Here is a 16,538-nt window from a genome sequence, read left to right on the forward strand (position 1 = left end):
AGCAAAATCCTTTAATCCATTGTTTAATAATTAAAAATGTGTTTAATTGAAAATGTTTAAATGATGGTATATCAATCATAATCTATAAATAACTGCTTACCGGTATCTTCCCCAATTTCAAAGATAAGAAGTATAAAATAAGCAAAGCATAGGGCATTCTATTTGAACTTGACATTAGCAATCTTATAGCAGAAAACAGAGAAGAGACTGTACATGGACAATAAACTTGACAGACTTTATAAATTTCCCTTGGGTTGACTAAGTTTGCTTCAATTGGCCCATAACAAATAGATGCTCCTGATTAAAAATCTTTTTTCATGCAGCTGCACAGCAGTCTGCTTCATCAGAATTACGAAGATTTTTTTTTTTTTAATTCAGCTCACTTACTGTGAAAGGATATTTTCTACAGAGAACACACTAATTGAAGCATTACTACACAGTTCCTATTTAAAATCTTTCTGTCTCACAATATTGGAGACATCCATATATATTTGGCAGTTTCTCAATAAGTCCCTTTTAAAGTTTAAGCAAAAATGACCCACCAATTAACATTAAAAATGTTTGAGGGATTTACTTTTATTATTTTCCCTTAATTTGTGTATTTGTTTTATTCACCACTGCTTTCAATAGCTCATCAAAACATAACAGTTGTTTCCCTTGACTTTGATTGAAACACTTCATAAAAACACTAAGGTAAATGTTTTTTTTTTTTTAATTAGGGAATGAATAATCATGAAGGTTTTATTTTATAAAGAAATAATTAAGCCCATGAAATATCACATGATCAAGGGAGATTTCTGGGATTTAAACAATTCATATAAGTTTGGATAAATTTAGAGAAACAAACAGGGTACTTAAGAAACTTGGAAACAGATCGTTTACAGAATGTAACAAACTCCTTATTCATCACAAGAGAAAATTCTGAGATAAGAAACAGAATAGTCAAAAATATATATTTAAGGATGGAAGAAAATTAAGTCTTGATAGCCACGATTAATAGAAAATATGAATCAGCTGGAGGTAGTTTCAAAGAGCTGGACTACTCAAAGAGCATACATATAACTTGAGGATAAAGTGCTGTAGAGATATGAAATAATTTAATTACATATAGTGGATGTCTCTTCCCAGAAATGTAATGGACTGGACTAGATAAATTTGTAACATTGTGTCCACTGTTAACTGTATGAACAAATCAGAATGAAAAGTAGCAGGCTTAATTATCTTTAAGGAAATTTATTTAAGGAAATATTCCCTTTCCCTACTTTTCCTTAGAGAATTTACTTAAGACTTAAAATTATAAATAATTCCTCCTTTCTTTGAGATGCATAGAAATTATCTGAAAACAAACTAGGCTTTTTGTTAGCTTTGCGAACCAGTAATGTCTTTTTCAAGGGCCTAGGAGCCAACATTTTGAAATAGAAATGTTAAGGAAAATAGCATCCCTATTTTCCAGTCTGGGGGATAATTAGCACCTGACAGTCTTCAACAGAAATGTTTATCCAAGCTGCAAAATTACCTCTTATCATAAAGATATGAGATGTACATTTCTCATCTGATAGCGTCAACAAGCTAACTTGGATGGTTACTTATAATTACTAAGTTTGTAGGAACTACGTGTGAGTGAGGTCCTAAGAGTGCTGTGAGGTCCTCTGAGGAACTAGCTATTATTTACCATGAAAAAGGGTATGTAATGGCTTATATAAAGCTTGGCTATATACAAGGGAGTGAAATTCCTGTCTACAGTCTCTGAGTGGATTGCCAGTGATATGTGTCACATTCTGGTTCAATCTTAACAATAATAATAGTGTTTTCTTTCTCTACTACCATTGTTTAGTATTGATAGTTGGGAAAAGATTTTGTTTTTAATTATAATTCCCCAACATAATCAAATGAAAAGCTTCAACCTCACCTTTTGTCTACCCTCTTCACAGCTTAAGGTCAGAGTATCAAAGAAACCTTGAATTTGAGCTGAGATTACTAACTTACCTGGACCAATAAATTGGAGCATGAGTTACATCTGGGACTTGAGTCTAGAAATACTTAACAATAAACACTTAGAAGAAACACTATTCTAGGAACTCTGGCATCATTTAAGAAAATATCATGCTTTAATCCCATTATGCAAAAAAAAAAAAAAAAAGAAAAGAAAATATCATGGACAGCTGCACTAGCTGAGCATCTGACTGACATCCAATATCAACTGCCAACCATGTGATGATTACCTCATGCTTCTAACTCAGACACTGTGGCCTTTGCTTCTCTCTGAAATCACATGTGAATCCTCCTTTGGAGTCCATTCAACAAGAGAATTGTGGGGAATGTATTTAAATGCTTTGTTTTGTGTTTGTTTTAGTGTCTAAAATTTGGAATGGTCTATTTTAGGTCAAGAGATAGCCAGAATATTGCCAAAATTACAATATAACTTTCCTTCAACAAATGTTTAAGGAATATATTATACCAATTCTTTGTAAACTCTTTCAGAAGACACAGCAGAGGAAATACTTCCTAACGCATTCTATGAGATCAGTATTGTCCTAACCTGAAAAAGAAAGACATTACAAGAAAATAAAACTAGAGACCAATATCTTTGATGAACACAGATGCAAAAATATATCTTCAGCAAAACACTAGCAAATGAAACCCAAGAATGTATTAAAAAAATTATATACCACAACCAAGTGGAACTTATCCCAAATACACAATGATGGTTCAGCATTATAATACTGATTAATATAATTTATTACAACAACATTCTAAATAGAAAAATCACATTTATATAGTAATAGTATACCAACACGTAGATGTAGAACAACTATTTGACAAAATCCAATACCCATTCGTAATAAAAATTCTTAGTAAGCTAGGAAAGCAGGGGAACTTTCTCAACTTGAAAAAGAACTTGTGGGAAAAAAAAAAAAACTACAGTTAATATCATACTTAAAAGGTCAGTTAACAAATCTTTATCATTAAGATAATGCAATAAGACAAGAAAAGAAGAAGAAATATACACCATATACATTGGTACCCTCAAAAATTAAATGGTTAGGTATAAAGCTAAGAAATGAGGAAAACTATAAAACTCTAATGAAAGAAATCAAAGAAGAACTAAATAAAGAGAGATATTCCATGTTCATGGACAGGAAGGCTCAATGTTGTCAAGATCTTAGAACTTTCCAACTTGGTCTACAGATTCAATGCAATTCCAATCGAAGTCCTAGAAAGTTGTTTTATTATTTTTGACAAACTGGTTCTAAAGTTTATATGGAAAGGGAAAGGACTCAGAATAGTCAACACAAACACTGAAGGAGAAGAACAGTTAAGATGATTGATACTGCCCAACTTTAAGACTTAAAGACTAATCATAAAGTTGTATTAATCATCACAGTGTGGTGTTGGAAAATAATAGACAAACAGATCAATAGAATGGAATAAAGCCCAGGCACAGACATGCATTAATACCATCTGCTGATCCATGACAAATGAGCAAAGGCAACACAATGGAGCAAAGTCAGTCTTCTCAATAAATGGTGTGAGAAAAACTAAAAAAAAAAAGTAGACAGAGACCTTAGAGTCTTTGCAAAAATTAACTCAAAATGGACTACAGACCTAAATTCAGCTTGCAAAGCAATAAAATAACAGGCGAAATCTAAATGACCCTGGCTTTGGCAATGACTTTTTAGATAAAACAACAAAGGCTCAATCCATGAAAAGAAGAATTGATAAACTGGACCTAATTGAACTGTTTTTTTTTCTTTCTGTTAAAGATACTGTTACAAGAAAGAAACAGAGTAACAGACTGGGAGAAAATATTCACAAAAGACACATCCAATGAAGGACTACTACTCAAAATACAGAAAGAATTCTTAATACTCAATGAGAAAACAAAAAAATCTAATTAAAAAAAAATCAGTCAAAGACCATAACAGACCCTTCATTCAAGAAAATATACATATGAAACGATGTTCCACATCATCTGTCATCAGTGAAATGCAAAATTAAAATACTGAGGTACCATGACACACCTGTTAAGAGTAGCCAACATTAGGAACGCTGACAACACCAAACACTGGCAAGGATGTGGAGAAAACAGGACACCCATTCACTGCTGATAAGAATGCGACAGCCTGGACAAGGCCTACTGGGCCCTGAAGGAGGCGCTCTCTGAGGAAATAAAGAAGACACAAGCAACTGGTCAGTCCTGATGCCAGCTGTGTCCTCTCAGTTGGGGTCTAGGGCCTGGTGCCCACGCCAATGGGCCAGACTCTCCTGGAAGTGGCTCTGCTCACCTCAGCTGGCACCCAGAGATTGGGGTGCTGCCCATCTTCCCTCACCCCCCCACCGTGGTTGGAGGACCTTGTCTCTTACCCCCACTCCCCACATCCATTTCTAGGCTTCCTCCCCACCATGCCCTGTCAATCCCTTACCCGTGGAAGCCAGGCCAACATCCAAATAAAGAACTGCTGGGTTAGTGTCCTTGAAAAAAAAAAAAAAGAATGCACAATAGCAAACCACTTGCACAAGCAAGCAAGACAGTTTGGCAGTTTCTTACAAAACTAAACATACTCTTACCATTTAATCCATCAATCACATCCAACCAAAAGGAGTTGATAACATGGGTCCACACAAAAATCTTCACACTTATGTTTATAACAGTTTTATTTTCAATCGCCAAAGTTTGGAATCAAACAAGATGTTCTTCAGTAGAAAAATAAACTGTAGTATAAAGAGAAATGACATTTTATTCAGTGCTGGAAAGAAATGAGTTATCAAGCCATGACAAGACACAGAGGAACTTTAAATACATATTACTAAGTGAAATAAGCCTATCTGAGACAATTACATATTGTATGATTCCAACTGTACAACACTGTGGAAAAGGCAAACCTATGGAGAGAGTAAGATTCATTCACGTTGGGGGAGTTCAGTTCAGTTGCTCAGTCATATCCGACTCTTTGCGACCCCATGGACTACAGCAAACCAGGCTTCTCTGTCCAACATCTCCCAGAGCTTGCTCAAACTCATGTCCAATGAGTCAGTGATGCCATCCAACCATCTCGTCCTCTGTTGTCCCCTTCTCCTCCTGCCTTCAATCTTTCCCAGCATCAGGGTCTTTTCTGATGAGTCAATTCTTCGCATCAACGTGGACAAAGTATTGGAGCTTCAGCTTCAGCATCAGTCCTTCCAATGAAGATTCAGGACTGATTTCCTTTATAATTCACTGGTTTGATCTCCTTGCAGTACGAGGGAGTGTATACATAACAGTATTTTTAGGGTAGTAAAAATACAACGTATTATACTATAATCACAGAATGTACAACAGCAAGAGTGAACTGTATTGTAAACTATGAACTTTGCTGATGATGGTGTTTCAATGTAGATTCAACTTCTGTAACAAATGTATCACTCTGGTGAGGGCTGTTATTAATTGGGGAGATTTTTCATGTGTGGGACAAGGGGAAATATGAAATATCTCTGTACTTTCCTCTCAATTTTGTTGTGAACCTAAAATTTCTCTAAAAAACAGCCATAATATCTATGTAGTGTAAACATAAAAATCAGGAAATAATATTTATAATCATCCTACAAATCATCCTACAATGATAATCATCTACCTGTAACACTGGAAACCTGGGTTCAAACCCTGGGTTGAGAATATCCCCTGGAGGAGAGCATGGAAACCCATTCCAATATGCTTGCCTGGAGAATTCCCATGGACAGAGGTACCCAGAGGGCTACTGTCCATGGGGTCACAAAGAGCCAGACAAGACTGAGTGACTAAGCACAGCCTCATCTAATCTATAAGCTTCATTCAAATTTTAACTCCAATCTGGTAAAGAACTCTAGAGCAAAATGATCTGTCCAGGATCATACCTAATATTTATTTGTTGTGTGTTTTTAAGTCACCTTTGTGCATGTGAGCTCAGTCACTCAGTTGTGTCTGATTCTTTGTGACCCCATGGACTCTAGCCTACCAGGCTCCTCAGTCTATGGAATTATCCCAGCAAGAATACTGGAGTAGGTTGCCATTTCCTCCTGCAGGGAATCTTCCTGACCCAGGGATCCAACCTGCATCTCCTGCAGCCCCTGCACTGGCAGGTGGATTCCTTATCACTGAGCCACTTGGGAAGCCTTTGAAAGAAAAGTGAAAATGAAGTCAGTCGCTTATTTGTGTTCTACTCTTTGCAACCCCATGGACTGTAGCCTGCCAGGCTCCTCTGTCCATGGGATTCTCCAGGCAAGAATACTGGAGCCATTTCCTTCTCCAGGGGATCTTCCTTACTGAGGGATCAAACCCAGGTCTGCAGGCAGACTCTTTACCATCTGAGTCACCAGGTAAGCCATTAGTCACCTTTAATCTTTGACAACTCTTCAGTGTCTTCATCTTCTATAATTTTTTTGAAGACATAAGCATGCCATTTTGTAGAGTACGTGAGTTTAGGTTTTCCTGATGTCTTCTTCTCCCTCTGCTTAGATTCTAGTTACAAATTTTCAGTTGAAGTATCACAGAGTATTTTGTATTTATTATATCTTATCAGAACTTTTTTTTTCATTATATTTTATCAGGTGAAGCAAGATTTTGATATTTCCCATTACCGGTGATGCTCATTTTGGTCACATGGTTAAGGTGATATCTGTCAGGTTTTCCCAGAGTAAGTTATTCATTTAAAGTCTATAATTATAGTGTTGTGAGGCAATGCTTTGAAACTAAAGTCTTATTTCCTATTATGTTTTTATTCAACAATTTTAGAAGCCATTGATGATTTTTCTCTTGTCAAGTTTAACTATCTTGGTTGCCAAATGGTGATTCTTTAATTCCACCAGTCTCTAAACATTATATTCATTCATTTATTCAGTAGAGTACAGACTCATGAATCTTACTTTCTTCAGTAGATTATAATCTCTCACTGCTATTACATATGCTGACACTCAAATTGTTCCATACTTGGCAACTACCTATCATACAAGCTGTCTTATATAGCATTTTAATATCTATACCACTCCTCAAGCACTTTTTTCTGGACACATATACACACATATATCCACATTATCTGCCTATTTATATTTTAGCTCTTTTTAAAATTTTTACAGCCAAAATATAAGTTCTTCAAAGTCAAAAATGTTTCTAATATATTTTTGTTTAGCTCAGATAAGTTCACATAGTGGTTTGCCTGCTTTGGCACTTAAACATGATAGCTGATTTATTGGCTTTACTTTATTGAAGTGTCTTTCCTGAAGCAGAGGGGAACAAAGCTCTAACTTTACATTCAGCCAATTTTTGGCCTCATTTCTGATGCTGAATCCCACCACCACTAGTGTAGAGAAGCTGCGGAACAGGGAAAGATGTAGATGATTGGTTTAAAAATATGTAATACTATTCACCTATGTTTTCCTTTTTTTCTTTCCTTCTTTTTTTGATTCTTAAGGTGTTCATAATTTATTGAAACTAAACAAATAAGTTTAATTTAAATTACTTTATTGTAAATCTATTATAATACAAACCAATTAAAAAATAAAATTACCTTTATTCTTTCCTATATCTAGGGTTACTAAGATAAAACTTTTTATTTTTAAGTAGATATTACATTCATGGGTGATAAAATCATGGAGCCTCAGTTAGGCACATAAAGTAAAAACCCTGATAAATACTTAAATATTATCAAGCTTGTGTGGTTTCAGCTTGGTTTGCAGGCCAGCATCCTGATACCTCTTCCTGTCTGCTTGGGTGTGGGCCCTGGGATACCGCTGGTATATACTCATTAGAGGCAGCTTGCTCTCATGCACTGCATATAGTCATATCCTGTTTTGTTTTATTTTTCATCCCTAGACTGAGAGCTATTTATACTTAGATCATTTGTTTCTGCTGTTTTAACTGATGCAATTTGTTTTATTTTCTACCCTGAGGGCTAAAAATACACTCCTCTTCAAAATAATCAAGTCCACATTAGCACTGTGACATCATGAAGACAGACCTCCTACAGCATTTTGGTGGCCATGTTTTTGTAGATGATGCCCATGCAGGACTCCAAGATTCTGAGCAGTGCAGATACCATCATTTCCTGCCTGTTTACTATTAAGTCCTGTGCTCTGGGTACACACTCTGATGACACTCTGATGAATGTCATATGTACCAAGTCAATCTCTTTCTATTAGGGAACTCACCAGTTCATTACAGGGAAGAACAGGAGTGGTGGTAATCTTCTAGGGAGAGATTTCTGGAAGAGATGACATTTAAGCTGAGTCTCACCTAAAATGAGTGGGTGCTTGCCACATGCATGTGTTGGTGTCAAAAAGGACAGCCAGCTTGGGCAGAAGAGGCCAGGCATTTCAGACTTGAAGGATAATCAGAGGGCAAGATGTGCTGGAAACAGCAGCATCAGGATACAATCAGGAGAAAGAAGAAATGCTTTGATCATAATATTCTGATGTTAAAATTTTATTTGAATGTGATCCTTTGGAATACATTGGTAGTTTTCAAAATTAGGGTCTCAGACAGTCTACCATGACACAGAATAATAATGACAGTGTAATAGGTTTTATATAAATTTGGTTAAACACTTGAGTATTGAGAAGGGATGGTTCTGTTTGGTGTTCACTGATCTTTTAGAAAGTTATTCTTAGAGTGTGGGGTTTTGTTTATTTTAAAAGGTTGGCAGCCGTATGTGAGATATGCAGATAGAAGATGGGAAGCCACGGAAGGAGAGTAAGCTGAAGTGATGCATTATTTGAACTCTAAATTTTCAGCCTATTCTTCTTCCCTATTGTGCTTATTACGAATTGTTTTGTCAGTCCCATAGACATTTCAACATCAGTAAATTTTAAGTTTATAATGCTCTCCCTTCCATTCCATACTGCCTTGATACATGTTCACATAGCCAGAGGTAGAGGTCTCAGCTCATCCTCAACTCCAGCACCCTGTTTTGTACACGGACAGTTTGCCTAGTTCCAGGTTAGCCTTGTTCCTCCCTCCGTCTTTGCCGTCATCCCCAGCAGTCCCTGCCAGGCCCCTCTGAGGCTTCACGTCTTTCTCCCTCTGCTGGGAGGTTTTCCCATCTTCTCATCCTACTGAACACATCTTTCCAAGATTTCCTTTGTATTCACCTTGCTTCTGAGCATTCTTGGAGTCACTGGGGTAGAGTATCTTTTCTTTCTCCATGCTGTTTTATGCTCTGTGCATACGTCTATTAAAATGTGAGTCACAAGGGAAAGGACCATCACTGTTTTACTCAGGATTCTAGTACTAAAATCATGTCTGACCTACAGTGGGTACTCAGTAAATAAGCTGCTTCTCTCACCAAGGCTTTATTTACTTCCAAAATATTTTTACTTGGAAACAACATTTTATTTACTTTCAAAATATATAACATTTCATTTATATGTGGAATCTAAAAAAATACAATAATTGACAAATATAATAAAACAGGAACAAGCTCACAGATACAGAAAACAAATTAGCAGTTAACAGTGGGCAAGTGATGATAGGAGGGGCAAAATAAGCCAAGAGGAATAAGAAACATAAACTATTAGGTATAAAAAAAATAAGATACAAGGGAAGCACAGGGAATATAGCCAAATGCTTTATAATAACTTTATATAGAGTACAATCATATAAAACAAATCACAGTATACCTGAAACTAATAAAATATTGTTAAGTCAATTACACTTCAAAATTCTTTTTTTTTAATTTTAATAAAAACAGGGACACAAAGGTTACCATAAAAAGCCAATTCATCACAGGAAAAAACAAAAGTGTGACAGAGTACATAATTGAGGTCTATAAATTATAAATTATCACTATGAAGTACCTAAATTTGTACCAAATTCTAGATCAGAACAAGAGCCTCTTCCCCATTTCAGAGAATCTCTCCATTCAAAAGATATTCCAATGAGGTACATGAAATGAATTTATTCATTCAACAAATATTTATGAATTCATGTACCTTCTTTTCTTTTCTGAGCACTGAGGTAGGACAAAGAGAATGAAAATATAAATGTAAAAGTAGAAACTAGAGGTAAAAAGCACCATAACTGCTAAAAAATTTTATTTGATTTTGGAATAATTTAGCCACTTAAAACCGCTGAGCTTCTTACTTCCCATCTACAGTTTTATAAATAAGAAAGCTTCACTGATCCTTTCCAGCTTCAAAATTCAATAAGCCAAAGGTTCTTCAAAATATTCTGTTTCATCTTTGAGTGAGATTTAGATATCAAGAATCAGAAAGAACACAGACTCATCAGGGATTTTAAGATTCAGAAATGGAAGTTGATGCGTCAGTCACAGGAAACAGACAAAGCCAGTCATAGTATTTAAGGACTATGTATTGTCTATGAGGTTCACATAAAGTTGTCAAAAGTTGAATCGTTAATAAAGGTCTTTCCTACAGATTATAACTAAATTTCCTCTTGGCAAGTTTTTAAACAAATTTTCTTTAATACCTATATGAGAAAAATATATTCATATTAATTTTCCAGAAAGCCTTGGTATTATATACCATCAAGTAAATTATATTTTATACTTTTCAAGTTTTATTCTTTCACATGAAATCAACACTAAATATAGTTTAAAGAAAGGAAATTTTTCCCCAAAATAAAACTAAAAATCTCACAAGTTGTGAATGACTGGATAATTTTAAACATTTAAATCTATTAATGTTTTGAAGTGTGAAGTATGGATAATAATATACTCTAATCTTCTATCTGTCCTTAACTTCAAAACAACTGCCTTTTCAAATTCAGATATATTTCTTAACCTAAACTAGGTGTTGACATTTATATTATATATAAAATTTACATGAATGCATATTTTTCCAATAAATCTTTTGTTGATAATTAAAAGTATTTTTAAATTGTTAGTATTACTTTACAAAGCGAAAAGGAGAAACATAATAAAATACTAAAAATACACTGTATACATTATGACTATTTCATTAAAAATGTTAATATAGAAAAGACAAGTGAAACCATTCCAAAAAATGCATTGCTCTAAGAAGAAAACATCTATTAGAAAATCATTGATATTCTCTTCAAGTAACGAATAAAACAATTTCATTCTGCTCTATTCTACTTTCTTTGATTTCAGTACTAGAAAGATGATAGTTTTCTTTTGGTACATATATCTCTCAAGTTATTCACTGGTGCAGTGTTGGACTTTCAAACTATAGCCAGTTGAACTGGGATTTCACATTGGTCTTTAACATATATGATTAAATGTTTTCACCATTACAGATGACAATTTTATACTACTGTTTGGCAACAAATATTTCTTTAAATGTTTCATTTTAAATATTCAGAAATCCATAAATAAGTCAGTTAATATATTAATACATTAAACAGACAAATGAATAAGCTTGGTGAATTATATTGGTAATAATGTGGGGCTTATTTACTTGACATATTTCTTGTTTTTTTCATATCTCACTTCTGTTTTTAACTAAACTTTGTTATATATCCCTAATCCTTGATATTTTATACATTCTAGTTTCCAAAAATGATTTTTCTTTTTCTATCATGATGAGTTTTTACTACATAAAGACCTTCTAATTTTACAAAAGTATTTTTAACTGTTAGCATCTTATATGCTTCCAAGAAAACAGCACTTATTCTAATCACAAAAGTAGAATTTTCTCAGAATAACACAGTTTAAGTTCCTCTAATTTTTACAATTTATTTCCTTTATTTTGAAGAATATTTAACAACTCAATATGTACTTTAGTCTGACCTCATCAGAGAGCAAATCTTAAAAGCAACTTCTATCATGTAATTTTTAAGTTCCTCAAGTATTTCTAACTCAGTATGCATCCCCACCCAACTAAGCCAGAGTATTAGAATTTCCTGAGAAAATTATTTTGCCTAAGCACTAATTTTGGGAAAATGCTATTAAAGCAATATATATCAAATGGAAATATTAAAAACATAGAATATCATACCAAGTTTCACCCCTCAGCAACTAGAAAATAATAAATATCATTCAGATTAATTTATAATTGAGAATCTCTTAAATTAAGAGTATAAAGTATATCTTGAAGCTGAGTTGAAAAAATAAGAATTCAGAAAAGTATTATAAATATGGATGGAAAATTCACTAAATTTTGAATGGTAGTCCTGCACACTAAGGCAATGGATAGTGGATCCTCTATCTGAATTAAACATGCATTTTTGCATTTTAATGCTGCAGTGGAGTTCCCCTAGCTCTTCACAGAACTTCAGTATTAACTTTCTTGATAAATTTCCTCATCTTCTGGATGGTGAAATATATGGTACTTCAACGGCTTTCATGGTTGTGGGTCCACTTCCACTTCAATGGGATGTTTTTCATTTCTTCTAATTCATAAAAAAATTTCATAAAATTTTCATAAAATTATACATTATATACACACAATACACATAATTTTATTTATATATATGCAGAAATAAAATTTTTTTTCTACAAAAAGTTTCAAGTTTTGTCAACTTCTTTATAATTCATTTTTTGTCATATCATCTCATTTCTAAAAATTGGTAATTTTTGTTTGTTTTTTAAAAATATTTTTTGGTTAACTCTTCTTTTTCTTTGAGTATGTGTTTTGGGGACACATCACTCTGATGTGACTTCACTGTGTTAGGGGAATTACTTATTAATTTTCTTTTTGTTTCACATAACTTGTATGAAATTCAACCACAGTTCTTTGCTATCACTCATGAGGTGAGATGAGCTCCCAAACAGGGATGATCTCATCACCACAGGGACGCCTGGAAATGTCTACAGACAATTTTGGTTATTACAACTGGTGGGTTGTCACTGGTATCTACTGAGTAAGACTAAGAATATGGCTAAATTCTGCAATGCATAGGACACTTTCCCTCAATAATCAACTGTCTGGTCCAAAATGTCAATGGTATAGAGATTGGGAGACTCTGGATCCACATTCTGATAAAGCAATAATCAAGATTCCAGGGAAGATAGTTTTCCTGAGTTTCATAGCTCTAATATTGCTTCTTCTGTTGTAATCATAAACTACTCAAAAATGGGTTTTCATAATTTCTGCAATGTACTTTATCTTCTTCCCACATGTATTTTCATCGGTAATTTTCTTTTGATTGCCCTTCATCTTCCTTGTCTTTACAATCTTAATTTTACTCCCAGAAGTCTGTTCTTAGTACAAGTAGTTATGTTAGGAATTATAACCTGCAATGCCCCTTCCAGTCAGAGCTGCTTTTATCAGATTGGCCTGCTAAGGTTTCCATAAGTATTTATGATCTTTCATTTTTGAGGTGAGTATCTATTGGAAAAAGCTGACTTAAAAAACAAAGATCATGATGTCTGGTCCCATCACTTCATGGCAAACAGAAGAGGGAAAAGTGGAAGCAGTGACAGATTTTATTTCTTGGGCTCCAAAATCACTACAGATGGCGACTGCAACAGCCATGAAAACAAAACATGTTTGTTCTTTGGAAGGAAAACTATGACAAACCTAGACATCATACTAAAAAGCAGAGACATCACTTTGCCAACAAACGTCCATATAGTCAAAGCTATGGTTTTTCCAGTAGTCTTCTACAGATGTGAGAGCTGAATCATAAAGAAGGCTGAGCACCAAAGAACTTATGCTTTCGAACTGTGGTGCTGAAGAATACTCTTGAGAGTCCCCTGGACTACAAGATCAAACCAGTCAATCCTAAAGGAAATCAACCCTGAATATTCATTGGAAGGATTGATGCTGAAGCTGAAGCTCCAATACTTTGGCCACCTGATGCAAGGAACTGACTCACTGGAAAATACCCTGATGCTGGGGAAGATTGAAGGCAAAAGGAGAAGGGGGTGGCAGAGGACGAGATGGTTCAATGGTACCATCAACTCAATGAACATGAATCTGAGCATACTCCAGGAGACAGTCCGGGAGAAGGACAAGGGAGCCTGGCGCACTGCAGCCCATGGGGTTGCAACAAGTTGGACATGACTTAGTAACTGCAAGGTCTCCAGTTATTAAGCCCATCAGAAGTCTCTACTTTTCCTGCTACTTCCTCTTCACAGATGCTGATTCATGATATATCACCTTGGTGCCCAATGTTTAACTCACATTTTCTTCTCTTAATATTGTCATGTATACATTTTTACTTAGTTTTCTTAGATGCTATCCATGATAATTTTTAACCAATGATTCAATTTCTATATAAGCATCATTTTTCAATTATATGAATTCAAAATTCTTAAAATAATCTTGCTATTTCTTCTTGAAAATGCTTGACAATCTCTCAATCTATACTTGAAAATTAGGTTGCTAGTTTAAATTTTTAAATTTACAGGCAACATCACGTTTCTATTTTTCTTTCAGTGTCTTTTAATCTGTCCTTCATTTGTAGTTATGTCATTCTGTAGCTATGTCACTATGTCACTCTGTTTTCTTTTTCTATATATCAAATACATATTTGTGTATATATATTATATATATTAATTTTTGCAAAATAATTAATGTCAAAGAGCCAATAAACAATCCTGGTCTTATTTTTATCTTTTTTATCCCTCTATTTTCTTTCATTTGCTATGTTGGCCTTTCTAAATTATTGGGTTGGCTCTTTTAGTCATCACCTCTTAGTCCTTTTATTCTCATTTATATGAACATAAAGTTAAATTACTTCTTTTAAATAGTTCTTTAGCTGAATCCTATTAGTTTGAAAAGTTTTCATTAAATTTTAAATTAATTTCCAAACTAATGTTATTATAGTTATAAAATTGTGGTTTCGTATCCTTTCAACTAAGGGTCAGTCAGTTCTTGATTATTACGTGCTTGAAAATAAGTTTATTTTATTGTATAAGTATTTATGTATATGTCTTTAGAGCAAGTTCATTAATTAAATATTTTTAAAATCCTTTGATCTTTACTAAGCTATTTATTCTACCAATAGTTCCAGAGAAAATTTTAAATTGCCACACATGAAGGTGGATTTGTCAATTTTTGTACTCTTTTGCAAAGTTTTTTCTTACATAATTTGTGGTTATTTCTTATGCTTTATAAAATTTTAAATTGTAGTATGCTTTTTGGTGAAGTTTTAAATGTAGTTTCTTACTGTGTTAAACTCTTTTTCATTAAGCAGGCACTCTCTGTATTCCTTTTAATGCCTTTACCCACAATATCTCTTTTTCTCATTATTAGTATCTGCCTTGTATATATATATATATATTTCCATACTTTAACTCATATTCTACCATCCATATGTGGAAATTCTAACATCTAAACTTCTTGCAGACTGAATTCCCTTTGTCCTGTTTATAGTAACTTGTTTCTCCATGTTTTAAAATCTTTTACTATGAACTCACATTTGATGTTAATGTCAGGGATCATAGGGGCTTAAACAGATCTGTATTCTTCTAGAGAGGATTTGCTCTTGCATTACTTAGGTGTGTGTGCTTGCTACCAATCTGAAACCACTTTAATTTCTCAGATAGACCACTCAGGTAGAATAGTATTAAACCTTATACCAGTGTGACTGCAGCATAAAAATTACAGCTTTCTAGAGGAAACTTTCCTTGCCAGCATTTTTTTTTCTTTATAGATCTGAGTTTGAAAAGGTCATCTCCCTTTCTCAGAGTGCCAAGATTTTTCTGCGCATTCTTTCATTGAGCTCTGTCCATTGAAGGTTCATACTGACAAAAAATTCTCTACCATTAGTTCATCCAAGATCATTTCTTTTCTGTGTGAATATTAAAGCATAATCCTGAGGGTTTTGGCAAAGAACCTTATATCCACTGGGGTCTAAACATTATTTTTCCAGTTTGGAAACCTGATTCTGGTTTGCTTTTGATCTGTGACCATTTCACTTACTTTACTGCAAGTTTAGCTAAAAGGGATGTGAGACTATGCCCAGAATTTTGGGTGTTCTACAGTTGGATACTTTGTCAGTTAACATAATTCATCCAAATTACTATGGAATTAATATTACCTGGAATTTCTTACCAGGCTTTTCCATTTATTAACTCTTTAGAGAATTTTTGGAAATACTTAACTATTTTTATCTTCCTCTGGATGATACTCTACTGTACTTTGCATAGGACCTCACATATTAGAAATTTCTGAATCAGCCTTAGTGGAGATGCATCACAGCCTATTAGGGCATAAAGTTGCTTCGCACTTCCAAAGGAATCCATGTAGGTCTTTGCTGTTTCCAAACCATCCACAATGCAATCCTATAGGAAATATTTCTATAAGTTTCTAAGTATTCTTTATCAATATACACCCTACTTGCCCATCTTCAGGTTTTTTTTTTTTTCCTCCTTCTATCAGAACTCACTTCAGAACTCTTCACGCTGTTACAGAGTTAACATACAATAATTTTAATAGCACTCTTGACCAAAGGATTTTTTCCTACCTTGTTTGGATGAAACTTTTCCTCACCTAAATCTAAACATCTTTATATCATCATGTGTATTGGAACAGCAAGCACTAATTTAAAAGTCACACCATAAAAGAAGTCTACTTACAAACTTGGCCCTCAAGAATATCTTTCAATATTATATTGATTTACATCACTTAAAAAGTACTACTTCAGGTGAAGCAGTCCACTG

Source organism: Muntiacus reevesi, chromosome 12, assembly GCF_963930625.1.
Source record: "Muntiacus reevesi chromosome 12, mMunRee1.1, whole genome shotgun sequence".
NCBI lineage: Eukaryota > Metazoa > Chordata > Mammalia > Artiodactyla > Cervidae > Muntiacus > Muntiacus reevesi.